Source organism: Microtus ochrogaster, chromosome 5 (assembly GCF_000317375.1).
Source record: "Microtus ochrogaster isolate Prairie Vole_2 chromosome 5, MicOch1.0, whole genome shotgun sequence".
In the NCBI taxonomy this organism is placed as follows: domain Eukaryota; kingdom Metazoa; phylum Chordata; class Mammalia; order Rodentia; family Cricetidae; genus Microtus; species Microtus ochrogaster.
In genome coordinates, this window is record NC_022012.1 from 50,928,835 (window position 1) to 50,956,089 (window position 27,255).

At 52.0% G+C, this 27,255-nt stretch overlaps 1 protein-coding gene across 4 annotated transcripts in view; it reads right to left on the reverse strand.

The window, feature by feature from the left end:
* Lingo1 (leucine rich repeat and Ig domain containing 1) overlaps positions 1-22,126 on the reverse strand; it is a 163,211-nt gene extending 141,085 nt beyond the window's left edge. For all 4 annotated transcript variants that reach the window (XM_026779143.1, XM_026779141.1, XM_026779142.1 and 1 more), the window contains exon 1: positions 22,022-22,126. The gene's annotated coding sequence lies outside the window, so the exon portion shown is untranslated. The remainder of the gene's footprint in view (positions 1-22,021) is intronic.
* Positions 22,127-27,255: the final 5,129 nt, after the last annotated feature.

A 27,255-nucleotide genomic window follows, 5' to 3' on the forward strand; every position in this document is an offset into this window, starting at 1 on the left:
CTCCCTGCAGTCACACCTCAGTGACTGGTGAGGTTCAGATCCAGGGGTAAAATGCTCCTCTCTACGGCCACAGAAGATGGGGCCCCAAGCTGGAAGGATGTGTCATGTGGGGCCTAAGCCTCTAAAAACAAAGAGAACTTAGTGTTCTTAGCTGGAGTGAGGATTCCCAGGCTTTCTCACAGAGGGGGTCAACCTGCTCTGGGAAGGGCTTTGCCCATGTGACCAGCTCAGTCCTTAACACTCCCCACAGGGACAGAGAACTGCAATCTCTAAACATGGGGACACAGGCTCTGTGAGGTCAACAGCGCAGGTCACAGTGGAAGAAGTGGCATCTTTTAGGGTACTGCTAAGGGAATGGGAGCCACCCATGATCCCAGTGATGGGGAGCAGGGCAGGGATCAAACTCTACCGACTTGACTGCTGGCCACTGACCCGATGGTCTCGGTGTCCTCATTCTACAGTCTCACATAGAGTAGCAGAGGAGGACGTGAGGGGCTATGCTTGATTCTTTCCTTCTAGAAATCTCAGGGTCTGAATCCCTGTGGAACCTCAGTACTTGGCTCTCTACTACCAGCTCTTAGACGCTGGCCTTGGTGGCCACTGCCCCTCCTCATGCTCAGACCGGAGCCCCCAGTGTCCCATGTGGACAGAGTTCTCTGCCATATCCCATGAATGCAGCAACTCAGCAATTCAAGAGTATCCAGCTCGACGTGCATCTGCCGGGGATCCTGTTCTGGACCAAACAGTCTCAGAGAGAGTCTCTCCCTTCTAGATTTGATAGGATAGGTGCCCCTCTTCTCCGCCAGGCTCCTAAGTCTGGCAGGGTTCACAGAGGGACCTATGACCACCAATTTAAAACCTACAGGAGAGATGGAACGCCCACTTGCACTAAACACTTCATTACTAGACACAAAGACACCCCTCATCTCTTGGTCAGGGCTGGCCAGAAATGGGAGCTCCTTTGCCTTGTCCCTGAGAGAGGTTAGGAGGGACATTCTGGTTCCCCTGGGTCCAGCAGCGCCATGAGAGGAAGGGGTAGTGTTAGAGACCATGGTGGTCGCTCACCAACCTGCACATCTTCAGAGACTTGAACAAGTCCCGAAACCTTAATTTGCTCATCTCTACGTGTGGCCACGTCACTCCTCTCCAGAGCCCCTCGAGGGGAAACACAGGACCAAGCAGGCTGAAACCCAGGACTGAGGTGGGAACTCAGCCTCTCTAAACCCCTTCTGGGTCCCCGCAATCTTATACCTTGGTCTCCCCTTCTGCCATTCCAAATCCATAGGGTGGGGGTTGTGGTTTAAAATCAAGGGGAAATTGCTTCTCATTAAACTGAAGTTGGTTACCTCTCTCATAAACCGTCCTCCTCAGCTGCAGAAGAGGCCCATTAACACATTTTCTCCTTCTCCAAATGAGGCAAGAGTGGGTAGGCCTGAAAATCCCCATGGACAGAGAAAAAGCCAGCGAAGTCCTCCCCCTCCAGCTTCCCCCCAGCAGCAAAAACTCATTGTAATTATCTGTCTGGGAGCAGGCTCAGGAGTGCTCACAGGAGCACGGTTCGTTAAGGCGCTAATTAACAGGAACCTGCTTCCTCTCTGGGAACTGGGGGCTAGGGCGGAGGTGGACTTCCGTCTCCCCCTTCCCTCCTAACTCCCACTGCCTGATCTATTCAGTCTCACCTGTGCTACAGGCTTCTGCTCTCGTGTGACACCTGGTCAGGGGCTGTGGGGATGTCCCCTGTGGGCACAGAGCATGGGCTGAGGAAGAAAGAGAAGGTAGCTGTAGAGGGAACAGGGCAAAGGACTCCGCTAACAAGGGACTCCGATCCTAGGTCCCTGCGGCAACCCTGTCCCTCAGACCTCACCCTCCAGATCTGAGCAAAGGCAAGGCTGGACCATGGGGCCACAGACTGTCGGTGGTGGGTTTTGGGGTAGAACTGACAGTATGGAGCAGGCAGGATGGGGGTGAAGAGGTTTCTTAGAGCCCGAAGATCTGCAAATACAATGGTAAGACAAGGAGAGCGATGTTTAGTAAGTATCTCCTGTATGTCAGGCTTGGCCAAATAGGCTTTCTGAACCTTAATAGAGAAGCCCCACAATTTACAGCCAGAGAGGGGCCCGTGGTAGGCTAATAGGTAAGACATGGTTCGAAGCAGGTCAAATTGAGTTTTGCTCCTCCCACTTTGCCCACCCTATATACCCACCCCAACCCTAGGTCCTCGACGTACAAGAAGGTACATGTGGCTCTCCAGTGGCATCAGAGACCCTTGGGTTGTGCCCACTACACAGAGATGTATGGGGTAGAAACCCTTGCCAGGGGCCAGGGTGTCACAGCCTGAGGAATGAGGACATGAAGAACCATGCCTTGAAACTCACTGGAGAACCAGCCAGTCCAGGGGGTCCTGGGCTTTCCCAGAGCAGAGCTGCTTCCCCAGCACCCTCAGCCATGAAACCTTCAAAGGAATAGCTGCCTACCCTGCCTACTCCAGGTCTCCACCAGCCTTGACTGTTAAGAAGACCCTTTGGCTTCCTGCCAGTCCTCATAAACACTTTCCCAGCCCTGCAAACTCTCCTCCAGAGAGAACCTGAATCAAGAATTCTCAGAAGAGAGCAGAAGTTATGAGAGCCATTGGCCTCTGCTATATGGTTTCTAAGAAGGGATCCTGAGGGACCAAAAGCCTACCATGATGGAGAGCCCAGCACCTCTCCAAAGGGACTGTCTAGGGCGAGGTAAAGAGGGTGGTATTGGGGTATTCATGGTCCCAGGAAATTCTCAAGGATCTGCAAGTGATCATGAGATCAGTGTTCACGCTTGTGACATACTACACAGACACAGGCCTCACCTAGGTGTCAGATGCCCAGATGGACTTTGCTTTAACACTCTAGCCCCTTGCCCATGTAACCTAGGCCCATCCGCCAGTGCACACCTTCTGCTTAGATTCCACCTCAAAATGGAAGCACTCCTGCCAACTCTATTCATTTGCACCCTGAGGCGAGAGGATATATATCCCTGATGTTAGAGGACACAGGCATATATCCTTCAGGTTCCATCCTATGGGTGCCGCATCAGGATGGCTACACATACACACACCTGCACGCACGCGTATACATGCACACACACACTTCTGGTGTCTAACTCCAGACAGAGTACACACACCACAGGGTTAGTCTATGTCCATCGGACTTGCGTATTAGTAGGAGAAGTGAGCTCCCAGGCCCACTCAGCAGAGAGGTATAAAGCCTTCCAGTCTCACACAGGCCCCAGGCCTGCTCAGAGAAGGTGTGCACAGGCGCTCCTGGATGTTGAGAAGCCTGAGCTGGGTCCATTCATCTTGAGAAGAGATTTCCCCCTCAGAGCTGTCAGCATTCATCATCTGTGTCCACAGGTCCGTCCCTCCACAGCAGCTCCTCGCCCTCACAAGCCTCAGAGCTCCTTCTTATTTTCACCAGAGACACCAAGGGCTCTCGTGAATTTACACGGCGAGGGGGTCTAGCACTCTGCTCTCCTGGGGAGCTTGGGTGGAGAAGATGAGAGCGGAGGAGAGTGGGGTCGTGGACCCAATGCTCAGGCCATGGTGTCAAGAGCAGGCCCTTGACCTGTCGTCCTTCCTCTAGAAACCTGATCTGCTCTCCTGAACTGGTCCCCAAGCCGGTTTGCATAGCTCCAGGATGCCCATCTGTGGCTCAGTTGGGAGAACTCCCCTGGACCTGGCTCTACAAGGGCAGCAGATGCACACCACCGGCCTAGGATTTGTGGAGACTTCTAGAAAGCAAATACAGTGCCTGAGCCTGCTATTTTTCAGGTGGCAAATCCTGGTCCCTCCTGCCTCATCCTTCGGATGGTGTCTCTGCGGGACGAGGCAAGGCCAGGGCAGGGCAGCAACTGGCTGGTGGCCAAAGGCTAACTCTCAAATTCGGGAGCGTAAGTGAACCTCTGGCCCCAGAGGCCTTCACGGTGTGACCTAGCACACCCAGCCCTGTACAAGTCCTGTGTGTCAGGGGTGACTGAGCCTCCCCAGTCAGTTCTCCTTGTGATGCAGCCCCTTACACCTGAGCGAAGGTTGTCTATCTATCCTTCCCACATGGTGTCTCATTCAACCGAGAACAACACTGTGGGGAGGGTCTCCTGTGTGCTGACTACTGAAAGAGTCAGCTTCATAACTCTGAAAACATCTCTCTGGTAAATTGGCTCATCTCTGAGGTTAGCCCAAAGCTGTGGGTCAGAGGCTGGGGGTAACCCCTACCCTCACAAGGCATCAGGCATCTCACTGTCAGGCTCAGAGGCCTACTCCAGGCCTTTGTCCTTCTATAAGCATCCCCAACAGCCCCTTATAGTGTAGTTGGCTGTCCCTGAGCCCCCCTGGCCTGGCGAGTTACAGCCCATCCATCGCTCTGAATGTCCTCGCCACAGCCCCCACGGGCCCATATTACAGCATACACATCTGTCAGCCCGTGGCTGCCACTGCCATCGCTGTTTCCAGGGAGACAGACTCCGTTTATGACATTATCAAAAAGTCCAGCCCTTTCCTCCCCCTCCCAGGCCTTCCCCTCCGCGCCTCCCTTTATGGAGACGGAGATTCGGGCTGTAAATATTGCCACATGTCTTCCCAGCGGCTTCCAACAGGCTGTGAAAACAGGACTGTCCTGAGGTCATGGCAGCTACAAGTCATAGCCTTGCCTGATTGTCCAAACATCTTCCCTGCCACGCCCAGGCTGGGGGTGGGAGTGGGGTGCTCAGTCTACCTCCCTCCCCATGTTTCCTCCTGCCTTATAAGCTTTATGACAATCTGCTTGTAGAAGTGGTGGCTTGTAAGGCGAGTCATCCGCCTAGGGCTTTGGCACAAGGAAGGAAGGGAGCTGATCCTAGTAGAGTCCTGGAATGTGATCCTCCAATATGACAGCCTTTTACAAGTCAGACACACATTCTCCCAGTAGCTGCACAGGAAGCTGCTATTCTGCACAGAACACTGAGCCTCCGTCTAAAGGTGCACATGGAGTAAGTGGGGGGAGGTGGGAGAGAGCTAATATGTAGCGGGCGTTTCATAAGTTCACGAATGGAAGCCTCAGTGACCCCACGAGGTCAGTCAACATTACCACTACACCCATTTTACAGACAGAACACGGAAGCCCAGACAGAGCCACCCAGTTTGCAGGTGGAGGAACCAGTATTCATAACCTAGACAGGTCAGCCCCAGCACTCGGTTCTGAGAGCTCTACTTGGGTCACCTCTTTGGCAAGACTTCACTTCCCAGAGTCTGACCAAGTGTTCCCCTCAATCTCCAACCTTATCACATGGGGGACAAGGATCAAACATGTATGACTTCATCCATTAAGCGGGGAGGGCTGCAGGGGGTGGTACCATTGTAACTGGTGATGTCACTATACAGAGAGCGGATCCCATTGTCATAGATGCTTTCACTTCGCACCCCGCAGGGCACCAGCTGTAGGACACACAATCCCTGGGGCCTCAGGACACAGAGCACTCTTCACTCCCCCTCATCAGGCCCATGTTTCTGTACTAATGTCCTATAATCACTTTAACCATCAATGTTGTAGCTTAAAGGTGATACAAATCCAACCCCTTACCAATCTAGAGACAGGCAATGTGGACAACTTCTTGGACCACAGGCACGGTACGAGTTGGTTAGGTTCCCTCTTAGCCTTCTGGGCAGATCCAGCCTCCTGCTTAGGACTTGTGGTGGCTGCTGACACACTTTGACCCCAGATCACATCTCTGCCTCCCTAGTGATTGCACCCTCTCCTTTCCTGTAGTCAGATCTCCCCCGTCTCCTCTGGGCCCATGCAGCCTCATGACTTAGTTTAACCACATGTACAAAGATGTTTTCAGTCTAAAGTAACTTCCAGGCATTGGGGTGAGGGCCTGGTGTGTTCGGGAGTCATTATCCAGACATGCACTGTCACCTCCCTAGACACATTCCACATCAAACTCCACAGAGTCACAGCTAAGTATCTGTTTGCTCAGCCTCATCTGCTGACCTCCCATCTCAGGAGGTGAGACCCCATCATCCCAGCTGCCAGGTTCAAAGCCCAGTGATCAATCCTTTCAACCCTCTCAACCTTGCCCCACCCCACAGCTAACCCACAACTAGCTTCACTCTATCCAAAATCTAATTCTTCCTACTCCACAGCCTTGCCCTGGTTCACACACTCTTCCCCTCTCCTGCATTATTGTGTACCCCCTTGGGCCACCTGCTGTGCCTTGCTCCACAGTATCCTCAATACAGAAGCCCAATCAGAGCATGTCATTCCTGCCGAGCCCCACAGTGACCCTGTCTCCCTCCGAGCCAAAGCCCAGGTCCTAACACTGCAGTGCACATTCTGATAAACCCTGGAGCCTCTGCACCAAGGGGCTTCTTACAGACCAGTCATGCTCCTATGGGGGAGAGGGTTTCCACAGGGGAAGGTGCTCCCACAGGCCAGGCATGCTCCCTCAGATGAGGGGATTCCCACAGGGGCTCCCTCCCTCCAGAGCCTTCTCCAGGGATCAGTACTAAGAGTTGTTTGCTCACTGTCTCTCCAACCCTACTGTCTCTTTCCCGATCTCTTTTCTTCCTTGGCATTCTCTCTATGGAATACTACACAGATTTGACTTCTTCATCAGGTTTGTCTGCCTCCCTGACTAGAATGTAAGTTCCTTGAACTTAAACTCCTAGCCCTGAGGTAGTGCTGGGCCACGGGTCACTGCTCACACCTGTCTACAACCACAGGTCACTGGGACAGCCCCTGGACAAGGCCCACCAGGCACTAGGCCCAGCATACAGGAAAGCCCAAAGTGCCAGAGACAACTGTGCAGAGCAGAGTTCCATGACACAAGAGGAGTCCCTGGCTGGTGAGGGGACAGCTCCATCCCGGGCAGGAGCTGCAGGTACAAAAGCTGGGAAGAAGATGGTGTGACAGGGGAGGCTGAGCAGGCCTGACTGTGAAGGCCTTGGAGAGAGGCTTGGGACAGAACTCTGCGTGAGAAGGGGACAGGCATATGAGTCAGGACACACCTTCACCTTGGAGGGCTGCGCGCAGCCTAGAATTTGGAATCCTAGGGTTCCCCGTCACACACCCAGATAAGGGACTGGAAATTCTCCAGCTCTGTCTCACCCCAGGAAGCCACTCAAGCCCTGTGTTATGGTAGAGCCCTTTAGTGGTTAATTTCTCCCAGGGTCCTTCCAGGGCCTATGCGGGATGGACCCTGGGAGAAATTAAACAGCACAGTTTACAGTAAAGTCTAGACTGTGTGGCTTTTATATGGGACAGGAACACAGGGAACACTGTGAACAGAATTGTGTCCTCCTGCCTCAAATGTACATGTTAGAGCTCCAACCCCCAGTAAAACTGTACATGGAAAAAGGAAGATATAAATGAGGTGATGAAGAAAGGACCCTAATATATTAGATTAGTGTCCTTCTAAAGAGAAACAATCTCTATCTATCTATCTATCTATCTATCTATCTATCTATCTATCATCTATCTATCTATCTCTGTGTATCTCTCTCTCTCTCTCTCTCTCTCTCTCTCACACACACACACACACACACACACTCAGACACTGTCACACATAGAAAGGGAGAGAGAAGCCTCCACCAGAATACCAGAACTCAAACATGCAGGCACCCTGGTCTCATCTTCCAGTCCCACCACAAGAAAATAAATGTTTGTTGTTTGAGCTCCCAAACCTGTGGAACCTTGTTGGAGATGCATAAGAGAACTATAGTGGATAGAAGGAACCAAGAGCCTCCTGGAAGAGACCACCCCTGGCTCATGACCCTTCCACCCACAGCAAACCTTAAGCCAGCCCTATTGGCAGCAATGTCTTCGACAGCACAGAGGAAGTCCCTGGGACGAAGGAACTCTGCATCTTCCAAGAGACACAGGCAGATTTCTCTAGGCTGTGAGAAGAGGGAGGGATGTTCTGAATCCTGAGCTCAGAGTAGACCTTCCCCTGAGGCCTCCATTGAGGTAACTCAGCCTGGCCAAAGGCACCAGAATCAATGTACAGAGATTCCCCACAACCTAGCTTCCACTCCAAAGGGGACTGCTGGGAGGTGAGGACCCAGCATAACAGGAATGATCATAACATAATAGGCAGAAAGATCTCTGCATGAGCAGACTTTCTGTAAGATGGCTTTGGGTGGAGTTAATTTAAGAATATTCGAAGTGCCCTAAAGTATTTCAGAAGAGGGCAAGGGTCCCTGAATCCAGAGACTCCTGAAAAGGGCCTGGGGGTGGGGCAGGTTGTCCTCCAAGGAAGACTAGTCTTGTCTACATAGCCCTGGCTGCCACACCCTCAGACACGTGCGTGCAGGAACAACAGGCATGATTGGCCCTATTTTGACAGGACAGTGTCAAAGCCCAGAAAGGGAAATGACTGACACAGGGTCACACAGCAATCCCAGTGGGAAGCCGCTGCTTTGTTCTGCCAAACCTGGCGGCTTCATTCACCAAAATGCTCATTGCACCAAAATCCCCCTGCCATCTCTGTGGCCCAGCCCCAATCGAGGCCCTCCTCAGCTGGGTGTCCCCTATGTATGAGGTAGAGACGCCTCACTATGACAATCTGGCTCCTCTGAGGCCTGGCAAGAGGAAGGCAGAGGGAAGCAGCCTGGGGGTTGGGGAGAGGAGCCAGCAAGGGAAAGGACCCGAAATCAACAAGCGTTGATTTCCAGAATTTTAAGCAGTTTTTGGAGGAAAATGAGGACCAGGTTCAGCTGTTGCGATTTGCTCCGGGGGAAAATTATGTTCCCGTGCTCTATTATACAGAACAGAAGGAACATTTGGTGGGTTGAATACTTGTTAATTTATTTCTCTGTTTGTTAATGGGCTCGCCACGTGCGCATGCTCGAGCACACGCGCCACACACACACACACACACACACACACACACACACACACACACACGAGTGAAGCATCCGCGGCGGCTGCATAGGCTCCCTGTGTCTCCCTGCCATCTTCCTGTCAGTAGCATGCAGGGTCTTGATCTCCCCTCTGAGCACAAAGGGTCTGGAAGGAGGCTGTGTGTAGCTGGAAACTGGGCTCTCAGTGAGGAGAGTCAACAGGCAGAACCACACCTCTGACCTTGGAGAAGTGGGTGGACTGAGGGATGTTCCCGTGAGGACTGCAGACAGCTCTGGTGAGCACTGTGACCAAAAGCAACTTGGGGAGGAAAGAGTTATTTCACCTAACATCTCCAGGTAACAGGGTTCCTCCAGGTCTATATCGCTGAGCAGTCAGAGCAAGAAGTCCAGGCAGGGGCTGATGCAGAGACCATGGAGGATGCTGCTAACTGGTTTGCGCCCCACAACTTGCTCAGCCTGCTCTCTTATACACCCAGAATCACCTGCTCCAAGCTGGCTCTGCCCACTGTGGGCTGGACCCTCCCACATCAATCAATCGAGAAATGCTCCACAGACTTGCCTCCAGGCCAATCTTTTTTCCCCCCTCCCTACTGGGCAATCTTGTAGAAGCATTTTCTCAATTAAGAGTCCCTCTTCCCAGATATGTCTAGGTTTATGTCAAGTTGACAAAAACCGACCAGCATAGCAGTAAATCATTAACACTGGCCCAATAAATGATGCTTGCACTTGGGCCGCCGGATTGGCCGCAAGCAGAGCAAGGCCAGAGCAAGATTCCAGGGCTTCCACTGTCACACATCTCCCAGCTCAGAAGACAGTGACCGCCCCTAGCCAGGTTCATTCCCTAAGCCTGACCAAACTGACCTCAACCAGCCCAAACTCTTCGATCACCCTCACCACGTACACAACTGCTCGCCACCCACATGAACCCCCACCACCCATGTGAGCACTGTCCCCTTCCCACATTTACATCCAAGGCTTGGGACACCCTTGACCATGATTCACCCTCCCCTCCTGGAGAGCCTGTGCTAGCCACACTTTGAGACCTCAGCACCCCCACCCCCACCCCGCTCTAACCTCTGCCACAGAGGAAGGCACTCACCAGATCCTCCACTCTCCAGCTCAGGACCGCCCTGTACTGTGCTCCCAACACGATCCTCACTAAGGGTTCCCTCCAAACCGCCTCTCCCTCTGTTCATCCTTATCCAATCATCCTGACTTCTCCCAGGTCTCATTCCCTGATGAGAAACTCCACCACCTTCAGGCGCTCCTCTTATCTCTTCTATTCAGTGTCCCCAACTCAGAAAGGTATCTGGGGCCTCTCACAGCCTCTTGCCCAGCCCATATTTTATGGCCTTTTTAATTTCCTTTCCAAGTTCATCACAGACTGAAATCATCTGAATTCTCTGTCATTTGGCTGGCTTTCATTCCAAAAGAGCATAAACCATATGAGAGCAGGAGCCATGTGTAACCTGCAGGGCTCAGGAGTGGGTGATGCATCAGTGTCTGCTGAGTGTGTGAGCGAATGAATGGAAGGATAAGTTAGCCCCAAGCTGGAGGGATGGGGGATATGAGCATGGTCTCCAGGTCTTCCAAAGCCTTGGCCACAGCCTCCAAAGGGTTTGTGTGGAAAGCAGGATGCAGGAAACCTTTGCAAGTGAGTTGGGCTTCCCTGTGCTCCCCTGTGCTCTGAGTAGAGCTAACCACCTCCCTTCCCATTCAGGTCTACATAGAGATATGGAAGGAGCTAGAACAGCAGGCCAGAGAGCTGGGTTTGAAGCAAGTACCTGCTCAGGTAAACTGAGGCAGGCAGATCGCTAAGCTATGAGGAACCTTCCTTGGAATAATACACTGGCTTGGTTTGAGGAGGCCAGATGAAGAAGGAATCAAGTTTTTCAGGCAGGAACAGCAGCAGCAGAAGGCTCAGGTGGATCCAGAGTCCACCGGAGGAAGGCTGGGGAGGCTGTCACTGAAGCTCCGGAGCCTGCGGGTGAGGCTGCCCTAGCAGAGACCCTGCCTGCCCAGCTGATGAGGGATGGTGCTGCCCAGGGCCAAGGTGCCCTCCCCTCTCACGATGCACATTAGGAATTATTTCTCTCCGGAGCAAATGATTTGTTACAATATTCACACGTGCCTCTCCTGGCTGGGCGCCCTCCATACAGCCTGGATTAATCCCGGAAGTGACTCCATTTGTTCAGGCCATGCCTAAGTATGCCTCCTCTTTTATTAGGGAAATTCTTCATTGTTTGGAGGAGCTCATAGGTTTTAATTTGGTGCAGAGATTTTACAGCCTCCCTCAGTGGCTGGAGGCACAAGTGGGCTTGTGCCTGAAAAGGTCTCCTGGGTCCCAGAAGCCTGGCGGGGGACCATCAGATTCTAGGGGGGAGGTTAACAGGGCACAGCCCCTTCCTTCAGGGACCAGGAACTCAGTTCTTGGTGCTGATAGGTGAAGCCCAGAAAGACTCCATTATCTGGGTGCTGATGCACTGGGCTTGCCCTGGAAATCTAAGGGTCACCACCACCAGGGATCAGTGTAAAAGAATGATTCCCGTTCAGATGGGAAAGCACAGCCCAGGGCAGGCAAGGCACTGGTCACTCAAAGCCTAGTTCCAAACTCTTTAGAATACGCTTGAGAGCCCACCACTGTCCAGGAGGCTGTGTGAATCCAACAGGCCTATCGGGGAGGTCTGCCCAGGGCCTGACTGTCATGCAGAGGTGCTCAGGAAGGTAAGAGTCTTGGGTGCCCAACCTATCACAGACTCTTCCCACCTCACCCTCTTGAAACCCTCCAATAGCCTAGCCCTTGGTTCCTTTGCTCTGGATGATGGCCACCGCTCAGGCTAGCTCCCACAGGCACAACTTGCCAACTTGAAAAGCTGTCATGACTTTCTTCCCAGGCCTTGCAGGAGATTTTCCTACCCACTGCCTGAAGCCTTGAAGTCTGACCGCTCGCCAACTCTACATGACCCCTTGACTCTGCTGACTACGTACCTGCTCCCATCCTATGTTCAGAGATACTCCCAATCTTATGTCTCCATCCCCACCAGAGTTCCAACTCTCCCCATTTCTACTACCACCGCCCCTTCTCCCCACCACTGCTGCCCTTGGGCAACTCATACTTTGCCCCAGCCTTACTCATGTAGCCAGATCTTTGCTCTCGTTCCCAAACAGGCAGGATCTCTGCCTCCCCTCTTAGTCCCCAACTTCCCACAGTTCTTTTCAACCCCAAGGACCAGACTCTCCCAGGGAGTGCTTCCTATCCACCAGGGAGTGATCCCCAACTTCCAAGCCCTAGTTGCTACTTTTCATTGAGGCTCATAGCATTTCTCTTTGATCCTGCAAACTTCAAGTTGTTAACAGAGGTGGGGACTATGTCACTCACCCATTCTGTGATAGCTGAGGACAGGCAAAGCCACTGGGTACTCAAGAAAATGTAGTTGATTAAAAGATTCAAACTCAGTCCTCGGGGAGGACTCCCACTGAGGGGGTATAAATACTTCCCTGGAGGAGGTATTATTGTGTCCTTTGTGCAGATGGGAAAACTGAGGATATGTGAATCTCTTGTCCAAGTAGCGAAGCTGGGAATGCAATCAGTTCCATCGATTAGTGTATTTGGGGGTTGGCCACACACCTCTGTTCTACAAATAAGTACCCGACCAACCCGGTGCCCAGCACAGCCAGATATGCTAGCTCCTCCGACTCTCATCACACTTCTGGGGGCTATCTGTGACCCCCAAGAGAGAACAGAGGCTAGGTCACTCACTCAGAACCACACCATAATCCAGCTGAGAGTGACTCATCAGGACACCCTACCCCACTCAGAGGATCCATAGGACCTGCCATCCCTGGGGCTGATGGCCTCCCCCAGGACTCCCAAGAGCGCCTCATGGCTGGCTGACCTTTCCGAGGGCCAGGCATTCACAGTTCTGAGTGTTTACACAGTCAGCCTCGCTGTGACAGCTCGAGAAAGTAGGACACGCAGGAGGGAGGGGCATGGCAGGTATGGGCTGCAAACGCTCCCACTACCTTCTTTCCACACGGCCTGGACAGGGAAACCACCATGGCACAGGCTCCTCGAACGACCTTGGCTGCCAATGGGAACAGTGCCCTTGGACGTGGGGTAAAGACCTAGGCTGTCCACTGAAAGGAGGGGACATAGCCAGTCTTTCCACAGCTTCTCACTGCTTAGACATGGAATGAGAGGACTCTAGCAAGAACCGCTCTGAACTGAGGGTCACTTCATCTGTGAAAGGGGTACTCATCACTTTATCCCCAGACATCAGTGGGGTCAAAGGAGCCAGTGGGACCCAACAGGCCTGAGGCTGTGCCAGCTCTGGAACACAGGATAAATAGTCAGATTCGAACTATCCTAGAATCTCCCAGAAAGCCAGCTGTGTAGCGCTGGGTGTGGGTGCTCAGCTACCACCCAACAAACAACAACAAACCACACCCATATGTCACTAGCAAAACTGGGGAGCAGGTGAGTCTTGATACAGGGGACAGTGGGCCCTCAAAAGCAAAAAAAAAAAAAAGGTCCAGGCCTTCTCCCGTTGGTATCCTGCCCTAAGGGAAACACCCAAGAGTAACCCCCAGCACTCTGTGCTTCGTCAAGCTCAGCCAGGGCTCTGGATGCGGTCAGGACAAAGGGACTCCGTGTGTGACGTGGACAAAACTGAACATCAAGCAAAGGTAAGAAACAGCAGCACTGGGAAGAGCCTTGGGCTGACTCAGTGGGCTGTGAGGGACTGGATCCTAGTGGAGGTCACGGGTCTGTGGGCTGGTGAGGCAGCTCCATGGATTGGGGACCCCCAGCCCATCGCAGGATCTGGATGGAGCCTTGGCCAAGCGCCCTCTTCTGCAATCCTGCTAGCAGCTCTGCAGCACTCCAAGCCCAGGCGGCCTTTCACCACGCACAAGAGCCTCTTGACTGAAAGGCCTCCGAGGCGCCTTGCCGCTGTGTGTCCCTTAATTGGGAAATTGTTAACTTCTTCAAGAGGAATTTTAATTCAACTCCCCTCAACTGAAGGCTGGCAAACCTAAGTGCCAGCAAGCAAGTGCTGTGCATATCTGTCCCCAAACCTTGATCCCCCTGGGGTAGAGGGGTGCAGACAGCATGTTGCTCAGGCCACTTGCACAGTGCCAGGTCCTACTGACTTCCAGGTTTTCTACCCCCACTTCTGGGGCAGCATGTTCTAAGGACAGCTCTGCCCTGCCCTTCCATGACCCACCATGTTGCTAGGACTCCCATAGAGGTAACCCAGAGCCCCTCACACCCTCTACCACACTCCCCTGGAGCTAAGCCCCATCCAGGCAGACTGGCCGCCTTTACTATGTGTCCGTCCTTTGTGTGTAACTGTTTCATCTGCACAAGGCAGACGCCGTCACTGGTCCCAGTTTGCTGCTAACAAGACTGAGGCCCATCCACATGAAGTAAATTGCCTCAATTCACAGCATTTGGGAAGAGCAGAGCTGGGAACAGATCCCACACTGCCGGTTCCAGAGCAGAAACAACTTTTTTTTCTTAACAAAATTTTTTTATTGATTCTTTGGGAATTTCATGTCATGTACCCCAATTCCACTCATTTCCCATTCCATATCTGCCCTTCCCCCCCACAAAGAAAATTTTTAAAAATTAAAACCAAACCAAACAAACAAAGACACTTCACCTCTCCATCTCTCCTGCCTCTCCAATGCCTCTTAAGTTATTGGTCTTAATGGCACTGGGAGTCATGCTGTGTCACACAGTAGACCCTTCTGTCCTATCAGCTTTACTTGCAAATGTTCATTGCAGTGAATCATTGGTCAGGTTCAAGGCCTCTGGTGTCTGGTCCACCATCATCACCGGACCCTCACGGACACTCCTCTCAGATATCCTGCAGCTGCCACAAGTCATGAAGTTCTGCAGATGTTATTCCAAAGGACCAGTCCCGTCACATGTTCCGGTAGGTCATAGATGGGGTATATGTTAGCGTGGGCCAAGCTAAAGCCCTGGATGTGGGTCTGGGTAGTAGCTGAGCTAGTCAGACCTGGCAGCTGGGGCCACCTCACCTCCGTCTCAGAGTGGAACCAGCTTTCCCATGCCAGTGGTGAGGGGTGGGACCATATCTCCAGAGCGCAGGGGGCCAGCTCTCCCATGCCCAGGTCATTGAGCCAAGTTCTCCTATGAGGGTCAGGGCCAGATCTCCTGCTGCAGTGTCCAGCAGGAGGCAGGGCCAACGAAAGGCAGGGCCGGCTCAGCCTGACCCTCAGATTCCATCATGCGTGATTCTTAAGGTACCCTGTGGTAACACGGGCCACAGACATCAACACAGACCCCAGCTGCAGCAGGACCATGGACCCAGATGTGGCCCTCAGCAACAACTCAGGCCTGGACAACATCTTGACCCTGGGTGACAGCACAGGCCACTCCGATCAGCATGGCTCCGTCAGTGGCACAGCTTTGGAACACCAACAAGGCCACAGGTTGCAGCCCAGACCCGTGGAGCATCTATGAGGCTTTTGGTGGCAGCACGGGCCATGGGCTTCACAACAGACCCTGGCTGTAGTAGGTCATGCACCCAGACATGGCCCTTGGCAGCAATTCGGGCTCAGACATGAGCAGACACAACTTTTAACTGTCACCTATGACGGCCTGCTTATCCATGATTGTGGTCCTCACCCTGAGGGGCCATAGTCACTTCATCTCTGCATCCCTGGGTACAGCCTACAGCCATGCTTCATGAATGTTTAAATGAAATAAGAATAAATAAATGAAAGATGAAAAAAAGAAACAAAAACAAAACCACCACTTTATTAGTTACTTCCTCCTTTGAGTGTAACTTCGGCTATGACAAAAACAGACCAGCAGTGGTGCTGGAGAAACGGCTTAGCAGTTAAAATCACTTGGTTCTCTCGCAGAGCATTGGGGTGTGGGTCCCAGCACCTACATCATAACTACAACCATTCAGAACCCCATCTAATCCATTTTGGACTGTTCACTGGTGTGTAAATCAGATCGTCGGTCCCAGGTGGCCAGGCACAGTGACACACAAGGACACAGGAAGGAGGATCTGGGTTTCGAAGACGGCCTTAACTTTATATCAAGACCCCGTCATGTGAGCTGGGATACAGTTCAGTAGCTGACCACTTGCCTTGTGTGCACTAAGCCTTGGTTTCCACCCCCAACACCAAAACACATGTACGTTGAAACTGTAACCCCTAAATAAGGTCAAAATGTGGCCATGCCCTGATTTGGAAAGTGGGATGTTGGAATGCAATTAGCTAATTAGGATGAAGTCACACAAGAGTAGGATGGCCCTTAATTCAATACGATTGTTTGACAAAATAAAAGACGTGGGTCAGTAATATGTCTCGGTGGGTAAAATGCCTGCTGCTAAGCCCAGTGAGCTACATTTGATCTCTTGGTAGAAGGAGATGGAGAGAATCTACTTCAAGAAAGTTGTCCTCTGACCTCCACAGGTGCTCTGTAGCACACAAGTAAATAAATACACTCTAATTAAAAACAGCAACTATTAAGAAACAAGTATTGATTCATGTACATTTTTAAAAATATGGAGATCCAGTCTAAATCAACTAAATGCTTTTTGTAGGGCAATTTGGCAACACAGTACCCAGGAAGATGCCATGCAAAGAGACCTGGGGAAGCCAGACAGAGAGACTGGCACAGGTCCTTCCTCATGGCCCTCTGGCCTCCAGAGCAATGAGGCAGTACTCTCACGATGTTTCAGACACGTAGGTTGGAGTTCTCTTGTACAGCCTGCTAGGCCCTCTCACACTTAGGCTTCACAGCTAGCTGACCCCTCACGGGCTGTGTGACTTTGACAGGCTCCTGCCTTCTCTAGCCCCAGTTCGCTCATGCCATCCCTAGAACACTGTACACAGCAGGCTCTCTGTAATGTCTGGATGATGGGCCAACAGCACCCCTCTTCCCTGTAGGGCAATACAGATGTAGTGAGCTGGAGGACGGCTGTGCTCTGGGGACACCAGTACGTGATGCTGAATCCACAGACGCAGCAGCCATTAGAGACGTGTGTCTTGGGTACCCTGTGCTGCTCCCTGACTAAGCGGGCAGAGGTGCAGGGAGGGAGTACTGTGTCCATCAAGCCTAGGACACTGTTGCGTCCCCTCCAGGAGATGGGGGCCCCACTGGGCTCAGAGGCAGAATAGGAGAGCTCCTGAGTGCCAAGCGCCATGGAGCCTGGACCCACTGTGAACTTCAGAGAGGCAGATTCAGCTTAGTTGGCAGAGGAACAAGTCTTACTGGAACTGTTCCAGGGCCTGGACAGAGTGAGGCCATCAGCTTTCCAGCTGCGTAAGGGAAGGTCAGATGAACACCCATTCTCCCCTGGTGTGGGTCAAAGAGTTCCAACCTGAACAATGGTTATGAGGTGACAGGGGCAGTTAAGGCGCTAGCTCCATTGGTAAAGTTTGCATCTCATACATAAGGATCTGAATTCGATCCTCAGAACCAATTTTTTCAATTAAAAACTAACATGGTTGTATGTGCTTTATAATGCCAGTTCTGAGGAGGCACACAATCTCTGGGGCTTGCTGGTCAGGCTGCCTAACCTACTTAACAAACTCCAGGACAATGAGAAAACCTGTCTTAAAATACAAGGTGGGTGACCTGGATAACAATACCCAGGGTTAACCTCTGGCTTCACACACACACACACACACACACACACACACACACACACACACACACACGGTGACTGGCCCTTATTAATCATCTACATTCTTGTGTCCTCCCTAGCAACTAGCAGATCGGAATGTCCAGGTGACCTCAGAGGACCCTTGTTTCTAACTTCCCTGGGTGTCTGTGGTAGTTTTAATGAAATGTTCCCCATAATCTCAGGCATTTTAATGTTTGATCACCAGTTGGAAGAAGCTGTTTGGGAAGTAGGAGGTGTGGCCTTGCTAGAGGAACTGTGTCACTGGAAGAAAGATTTGGTTTGTATTGATTGATTGATTTTTGAGACTAGGTCCCCCTGGTTGTTGTGGATCTTACTCTGTAGACCAGGCTGACCTTAAACTCAGAGATCAGCCCACTCTGCCTCCTAAGGGCTAGGATTAAACACATGTGCCACCACTACCTGACTGGAAGCAAGTTTTGAGAGTTAAAAGACTTTTGTCATTTCAGTTTCCCGCTGTCTGCTTCCTGCTTAGGGCTGCAGAGATATGTCCTCAGCCTCTCTCCAGCACCATGCTACTGGCCTGCCATTATGGACTCCTCTCTCTGTGGAACCACAGCCAAATATACCCTTCCTCCTGCAAGTTGCCTTGTTCATGGGGTTTTGCCGCAGCAATAAGAAGGTAAATCATAGTGTCCTCCTGCAGAGCAGGGTGTAGGCACCCCAGCCCCCAGAGCTCCGTGGTTTGGGAAGAGCTTGACAGTGATGCATGGAGTGGGGACAGCATCTAGACAGGAGACAACAGGGACAAGAGAATGAGGACAGCAAGCTGAAAACAAGCTAAAGATGGAGATGAGATGGTACAACAGCATAGATTAGCTCACCACACGCCGTCGGGCTGGGGAGTGCCGACTGCCTAGTAAAGGGAGCCAAGAAGTAGCTTTGTCAGAGAAGGCACCTCAGAGAGGTGTGAGAAAATTCATTCCAGAAGGAGGTGATGGGAAGTGAGGCTGAGCTTGGGTGAGGCAGGTCATGTATTAGAAAGATGACAAGTACAATGGATGGGTGTAGCCAGATCATGATAGAATTATCAGGAGAAGGACTTGGTGCAGGGCACTACGGCAGGGTCCTGAGAAGCGTGACCTGAAGGAAGGCTGTTAGTGGGGCTTAGAGGAGCCTGCACTGTGTCAGTCTCACCAGATATGGCTCTCTTTGGAGGAGGGAAGGATAATAGAATTGAGCCCAGTATCAGCAGTTAGCACACCTCCCTCACCTGACAAATGTCACAGAAGGTACCAAGTATTAGATCCCAGGGAGGAGTGGCTGGGAGGGTGAGCTGTCAGGAATTTCTTGGGACTGCAAATTCAGAGACCCAATCCTTATCTGCAGAGCTGGAGTAAAAGGGCCGGCTGTCGCTACGGAGCCCTAAGAGTAGGGTTTGTGTTGGGCAGTGAGCCCCAGACTCCTCATTGGTTCCCAGCCACCTGGATACTGACAATAGCAGCATGTCTACAAGAGCAGCCTTGGCCCTTCCCAGCTGCAGATCCCCAGGTCCACTCTGCCTGCCCCCAGCTTTAAAACATCTCCAAATGGGGTTCCTGTCTTCTCCTTCAAGTCTACCTGAGTAAGCTGTGCCTGCTACACAAATCTCCAAACTCTGCTCTCTCACAGCCTACAGCCACCCTGAAGATGCCCCTTATAAAGCCCCTAGTTTAAGCTTGCCATCATGTCTAAAATGGGTCTGGGGTCTTTAGATTTGCCTTCCAGCCTCTCTGGCCCACCCGCCTTGTTTCTATCAGTGATCCAGAGCCTGGGAGCTATGAGCCGCCTCCATGGTGACCTCTATGTCTGGTTTGTCCAAAACCTTAGACCTTAGAGACGTTAGACCTTAGAACCTTAGATCTTCTCTTTCTCTCTTTGTCTTTGCTCAAAGGAGCCTCTGCCATCAGTCCCATGCCAGCCATCCCGCATTGGAGGACCCCCATCTTGTGTGTACCCCCTTTCTGGCCTTACTAGATAATCTCCATAGCACATCTTACTCCCTGATCTGACTGCTGAACTGCTCTAGATTTTCCTGCCTGTCCTGTTTGAAGGTCAGTTCCGTGAGAGCAGGAATTTATCTGACATGCTCCTGGTGGAGACACACGGTTCTCCAGATGTGGTACTGGGCACACAGAACCACATCTAGTGTGCCGTGGGTGTTCAGCAAGTCAGGAGAATGAGAAATGAATGAACCACTGAGCCATTGATACCAGGAAGCACATGTGGAGCACCCAGCACATACCATGTAAGGATAAATGTGTGACTCAGGAGACATTCTGCCCCGAGAAGCCCCACATACACATCCCCACAGGCAACCCCAGCCTCCATGGGAGCAGGGCAGAGACCAACAGCAGCACTTGGGTGTCAGGGAAGCTATCCCTGGCTCTCCTGAGTCCCCATCATGAACCATCATCCCTGAGACAACAAGGAAAGGCCCATTTAAGTAATCATGCTCATTCAAGCAAGAGCCAGGAAACGCATGCTTCCTGAAAGAACTGGACAGGGCTCTCTAAGTACACAAGGGCTCCGTGGAAACACCACAGATCCCGCTGAACTGAGAGGTGTAAGGCCTAGGACCTAGCCTTGCCTGCACTTCTTCTAGCCTGCTAACCTGCCCCTTCCCAAACACAGGAGCTCTTCAAGAAGTGACAAGGAGGCAGGGGAGAGAAAAGAAAAATCTGGGCTTTTTCAGGATTTCAGGTGTTCACCAGGCCAGGTGCCTGCCCCTCAGCACAGGAGCACAAACCCTTCCCAGCTGGCCCCAGCCCCCTTCCTAGCAACCCAGGCCCAAGCACAACCGCAATGCCCAACCTCCACACTCCTGCTCCAGCCGCCCATCCCCTGCCTCAGCCTTCTGCTGCCGTCATCACACTCCGTGCATGGCTTTGTTCACCGAGGCTTTATTATAGTGACAAAACACTGGAAACCATCAAAATACACAACAGAGAACCAGCTAAATGGGACACAGCAACACAGGCTGGAGCATTATGCTGCCATTAAAAATCACATTATAGAAGAGTATTTAATGACGGGAAAATGATCTTGGTGTAGTATTAAGTGCAAAAGGCAGGTTAGAAAACAGTAACTACAGCTTGATCCCAATTATGTCATAAATACATATTTTGTAAAAGACTGACGGGCAAAACACCCAAGCGCTTTCATTTCTCTACCGAGAACACACATTACATTTCATAACCAGAAAAATAGATGCTTTTTAAAGGACCCTACAGGCTTCCAGCCTTGGCCCGGAATCATCCCCTTCATCCAGCCCTACCAGCCACCGGCTGAGCCAGGCTCCCCATGCCCTGTACTTCCTGGAGAGATCCCATGTTGTACCTGTCAGTGCTGCTTTCCGCAGGATGGGGGAGTGGAGGGGGCTGCGGGAGCCTCCTGGTCGGGATGAGGCAGAACCCAGAACACTATGCTCTATTATCCAGGCACCAAGAGACCCCTGACCTCAGCCTTTTGCCCATTACCTGGTAACTAACATGGATAACCAACCCATCCAGGACTAACCAAGTATCAGGACTGTTTTAATTGGGTAAGTAGACTTCAGAGTGACACCTAGTGTCAGGGAGAGAAAACTGGGTGTGTGCTCCCTGACAAGTCACACACATAACTGTTCCCCGGGGCCCAGGAAGGGGACTTCTGAGCATGCGGTTCCACTGAGTCTAGAAGAGAGGACAATATGGTCTAGCCTATACTACCATCCCTACTTAGCAAAGTATCACTGTGGCCTTCTCTCATTGGCTCAGACACAGGAGTAAGGTGACTCACATGTCACAGTCAAATCGTAGACAAGCCAAGTAGCATCTCGGATGTCTTTCCTGTCTCTCCCACTGCCCCCCACCACCTCATTGGATTTACCATAGCATCCACACATTCCCTCACACAGGACATGGAATGGGAGGCCTGTCACCTCCCACACCGTAGGTGCCTTGGTCCTTATAATGCAGAGTAAGAGGCCATCTGCTCTGTTCACACACGCCAAGGTCAGCTAGCTGGCAGTGCTTGTCACAAATACACACACCTACGATCTGAGCCTTGTCCTGCCCTGAAGGTGTCTGGACCCAAATGTCAACGGTGGAGCCCCATTAACTCCACACATCAGAGCCAAGGCTAGCCTCTTGACAGTTTCTTGGACACTGACTCTCTCCGTCCACACGTTCCCACTCCCTCCCGGCCTGGAGTCAAGCACTCGTTTGGTCAATAAGTGACAGGATCAAGGACAGAGCGCGTCCGTTTTGCCTTTAGAGACCCATCCCCCGCGCCAAATGGGAACCTATTAGCCAGGGCTGTCTGTGAAGCCATGTGGCTGGGACAAACGCCCCAGGCTTCTGAGCTGGCTGTGGACCAGGACTGGCCGCAGCCAGGGCTACTGGGATTTGATTTCGGAGGACAGGGACAGATGGACACATGTGGAAAGAGGGCCCTGAGACAGTCCTCCCTGGAACCCCCCACTAACCCACAAATGGCCTTTTACCTGTGGCTGGGTCGTATTGGGTGCAGCTGGGCTGGGAGCAGCCTGGGTTTGGCTTAGTTGGCCTCTTTGCCCATGGGCACCAGTACCTCAGGGCCTGTGGATACAGGAGGCTGTGGGGAGAAAGAGGAGGTAACTGTAAGAAAGGGCGGGCAAAGAGGAGGAAACACGCAAACGGGTCTGAGTCCACCTAGCTGGGCAATTACCATTGTACACACACGCGTGAGCACATGTGCACACACTCGCTCGCGCACACACATACTTTGTACTCAACGGCATATGTGTGTTGGCACACTCGGGCCACCAGTTAGGGCAGTGAGGCTCTGGAAACTTGGGGATCTGACTGCTTCTCTCCACAACTGGACCTGTAATCTTGGGACAGCCAAGTCTCTAAGCCTCACTTTTATTATCCATGAAATAAGGGGTTCCTTCTTCTACAAGGGCCTAGAAGACAGTAGGTATCCATCAATATCACTACCTGCCTCCTCCCCGGCCACTAGATGCGAAGGCAGGTTCCAGGCTAATGTCGGAGAGTGCAGTCAACAAAGCCCAGATTCCTCTCCCCGGGCCTGGGCCCCACCTTACCTGTCCCCAAAGGTCCTTGCAGTTCCCACTCACGCTCTCCTGTCTTACTCACTTCAAGCATTCTCCAAAGACTCCTCAGACAGGAGCAGGAAAGGCGCTAGCCTGTCCAGCCTGAGTCCCCAGCACGTGATGCTCCCGGAAGGCCAGTAACAAGGCAGGTGCTCTCAGCTCTCCCACGTCATGACCCTGTGACCCTGAGCAGAGTTTTTCTCTACCTCAGTTCCTTCAGCCTCTCAAAGTCCTCAGTCCCTTTCTGTGTTGCCGCCAAGAGGTCTCAGTCAGATCTGTGTTTCTCAGCGCGTGAGACACACGTCTCTGGGTTGCATGAAGGGATTTAGATGGTATGCAAACATTTTTATTTCCTTTGGTTTGTGTTTATTTCTCTGTGTAATAGAGAAAAACATGACAGGCGCATTACAGGCGTGATTTCACGGATGTGTAACTCGGGGAGCACCGTGAAAACCCACCTTCAAATGGTAGCCCACGAAAGGCAAAGATCGTGGAAAAAATAAAGGTGGGGAGGTGCCTGGAACACACTGCTCTCTCCCAGAAGCCTTTCCTGGGGCCAGGCCCTCAGTTCTCTGGTTTCCCATGTGTTACCAGCCGGCACCAGCCCGATCCCCAGAGCATCCCATAGACCTTTAAGATCGGATGAATGGGAGGGTGAGTAGATGGGGCTCCAAGGTGGTTGATGCAGTCAGGGCAGAGTCCATGTTCTAGCAATCTATGGTATCATTGAAATTTCTAGCCATGTTGCAGGTGAGAGGGTGGGATCTGGAAGGTGGGGTCTTCATGCCTCCTGGGCTACAGATCCTCCTAGGAGGAGGCAGAGAAGTAGATGCCAAGTAGGATCCTGACTATAGCAAATGGGCCCGACAAGAAAGGACCCACTGGCCCCACAGCCCTCCATCCCTAAACTGTGCATCAGTTCAGATGGCCCTAAAGGTATCTCCCAACGGTCACAGATCTTGGAGATCAAGACAGAACACAGTGAGGCCAGCTTGGCACCGTTGCATGGCCAGAGCCCGGGTGACTCATCAGGCCCGAGTCCCCCAAGCCAGGTCCAGCCAAGTAGGAGTGCCCTCCATGGCTGCCCAAGTTGGCTCCCAGTAGACTGGCATAAGCCAGCCAGGCCCAGGCCAACACGGACAGCCACGTCCTTGGCAGGCCTCCAGACCACCTGGTTGGCAGCCCTGAGCCCAGCTCTACCTGAGCCAACAGGCCAAACCATCCCCATGAGTGCTTCTCAAGCCCCTACTGCAATGCTCCCAGACAATGAATGGGTCTCCAGCTCCCTTCCCCCAACCCTCTTTGAAGCTCCTGCTCTCCTCAGAGGCATCACACAAAGTTGCTATGGAAATGGGACCACAGGCAGAGCATGACAATGATTTGGGGCAGGAAGGAGCTGCAGTGGGAGCCAGCGCTCTCCTGGACACGAGGCCTGCCCATGTGCTGAGTCCCAGGGAGAATGTGAGAAGGAGGACCAAGGGACCCTCCAACCTGCCATGTTGGCTTCTTGCCCCTCAGCAGGGCATACAGAAAACCCAGTGTCTGCTCGGCAGCAACTGGAAGATGCTGCCAAAGTGGCTTCAGCACTGAGGGGAGGAAGCATTGCAAACAAATGACATGTCACAGAAGTTATATCGCTGTTCTGGGAGACACCACACAGAATCGGTGTCTGAGAGGTTAAGTCCCACCATGCGAACTGAAGATTGGCAGCTACAAGGGATGGCATCCCCCCACCCACAAGTCAGCCCTGAAGCCAACCCAGAACCCCAGTCCCTTCTTCCACAGACCCAACCCTCTGACACACATTGCCTTTCATGCCCTACTCTTCTCACACACTTTCACTCCTTCTGCAAAGTGCCCGCTATGATCCTGGTGACCGAGACAGATACAAAGGGTAGAGGAGATACAAGGGCAGAGATGACCATCACGGCTGCAGGGAAGACATCCAGATAGAAATCCAGCCCCATGTGTCAGGGGTGGCAGCCTCAGACTTTAGGTTATACACTTGAGCCGTGCTTCAGAGACCTCCCAGATCCCCTGACTCACACACTCTGTACTCTACAGCCCACTGAGGCCTCATTTTCCAGGAGGCTGTGGGGAGTATTTCCTCTAGCATCTTGCTATAGTTGGGAGCATGCATGTCTCCCATAGGCCTTTGTATTAAAAGCATGGCCCCCAAGGAGGGACTACTAGGAGCAAGCTGAACTTTTGGTCCTTAGGTCAATGGGAGTGTGCTTTCCTGAGAGATCGAGGCCCCGCCCTCTTCTGCAACAAGGGCTACGCTCAGCACATTCTTCTACCACCATGTGCTACCTCATTATAGACCTGAAGTAATGGGGCCAACCAATCATGGACCAGAACCTCTAAAAGGGTCAGCTAAAATTAACCTTTACTCTATAAGAAGGCTGTTTCAGGTATTTCGTTACAGTCATGGTAAGCTACGATCTGCAAGGTGTCCCCTTCCATTCTCTAAGCACAGTACCTATCCCACTTCTGGTAGGGGGTGGGTTGCACGCTGCTGATAAAGATGTGGGGACTTGAGCTCCACCCAGGGACAGCCAGCTGGGCACTTTGTTCTCTCCAGACCTTAGGCCCAGCCTAACACCTGGCAAGTTCAAGGTGCCCAGGGGCAAACAGAAGCGTAAGAAACATAATGGACGCTGTAGGAACAGGATGACTGACAGAAGCTGGGCACAAGCTTTGAGCTCCTGTGTAGAACAAGGTGCTTTCCTCATAAGTCCTAGCTTGGAAGACCTGCCAGCTCCATCGTGTCCTGCATGAGCCATTCCCCAACAGCACACATAGCCTCCCTGGGCTTGTCCCATGAGTGGGGACTATGACCTGAGAAGGCAAGAGCAGCAGGGAGAGAAGGTGGAGTCTGGTCCAAAGAGGAAGAAGATCCTGAGAGGCTTCCTGGTGGAGGCAGAAGTTGTGCTGGCTTAGAGCCTGCCCTCCAGAAAGAACATTTCTTCAGAGTATAGGGACAACGTCTGTTTGTCAGTCCGCATGACTTGGGCCTAGACTGGCAGGCAGAAGGTGAGGGGGACACATTCCCTGACAGTTGGCATCCTGTGCCCACACCATGGAGGCTTTCCTGGTTGCTGCTGCCTAATGGGAGCATAGCTGTGGAGGGAGAGGCAGAGGAGGGTGGGGCAGAGCATCACCTCTCCAGGAGGTAGAGATGCAAAGGCAGAGCTGCGGTGATCTCGGACCTCAGCGGACATAAGGAAGGACGGAGCTAAAAGGTGGACAGATGGGGTCACAGCTCCCCCCTCCCACCAGAGACAGTTCTGCAGCTGCTGAGACGAGCAGACAGCTGGGAAGGAGCCTGCCACCACAGCTTTGAGAAGATTTTCTAGCAATAAAACTCAGATTTGAAAGGAGACTTTATGCAGTGAGGGGAAGCCTTCCTATGCCAAACATCACATCCAGAGGCTGGAAAGTGAAAACCTGACAAATCCACCTGCAGAAACATGTAAAACATCTGTACAGCAGAAGACACCATAAACAATGTTAAAATGCAAGGAAGACACTACAAGAAAATACCACTAATATGCAAAGAGCCCCTACAAATCAATAAGAAAAAAAGACAAAAGGGAAAGAATTGGGAGTGAATTAGGAATTCGCAGAGGAAGAACTAAATTGGCCAATAAACGAATGAAAAGATGTTCCGTCTCGCTAGCAATCATGCAGATGCAAATGAAAACGACACGATACCACTTTTTTGCCCATCAGATTGGGAAAAATGAAGATGATTTGTAACAAGCGGAGCTGGCGAGAACGATGGGAAGTGAGCTCTCATAGACCGCTGAAGGGAGCGGAGTTGGCTCAACCATGGCAAGCGTAATTTGGCGATATTGATTAAGAGTTTAAACCCACATACCCCACAACCTCGTAATCCCATTTCTAGACGCCTCTTCTACAGAAAACGACAACAGCAACGCGAGTGCACACACACAAAAGTACTCAAGGATGCTCAGAGCAGCAATGCCAGTAAGAGGAAGAGAGAAACTAGACTTTATCAATAAGGAAATAGTCAAGTAAAACGTAGCCCATCCTCGCCACGGAAAATTCTGCAGCCTTCCGACAGTGTGAGGCACAGCTGCATGGCGACAGGGAGGATGGAGACGCTACCTCAAAACACCGGTGTCTGCAAACAGCAGCCTATCCATGATAGAGACTGGTCTGCCAGGCCTCTAGGTGATCGCCCTTGAGGGGTGTGGCAAGGTGGCACAGGGAGTTTCTGGGGTTTCTGCATCCCACAAATGTACTGCTGGATTTTCTTTTGTAATCAGAAAAACAAAATCAATAGAGAGCTAATGGATTTTTTTTAATCTTGCCCAGACCCTAATATAAAATGCAGATCTAAGCAGCACTTCTCTGACTGAAAGACAGGACTCCATGCTCCCATCGGGCCCCAGGCGCCGACCCCCAGACCCCTACTGGAACTCTGGGACCAATTTGAGACCTCGGCTGGAGAATATGGGGCCAAGATGACAGAGACAGAAGGTCACCCCAAGTGTATAAGCCATCTCAGCTGGATGGGGTCCAAACCCAGAATTCTGGTCTTTGAGTGCTGAATAGGGGGCTGGGGGATTTTTTAGCTGGAAAAAAAAAAGTCAATGGCCCTGGAGAACCCTGGA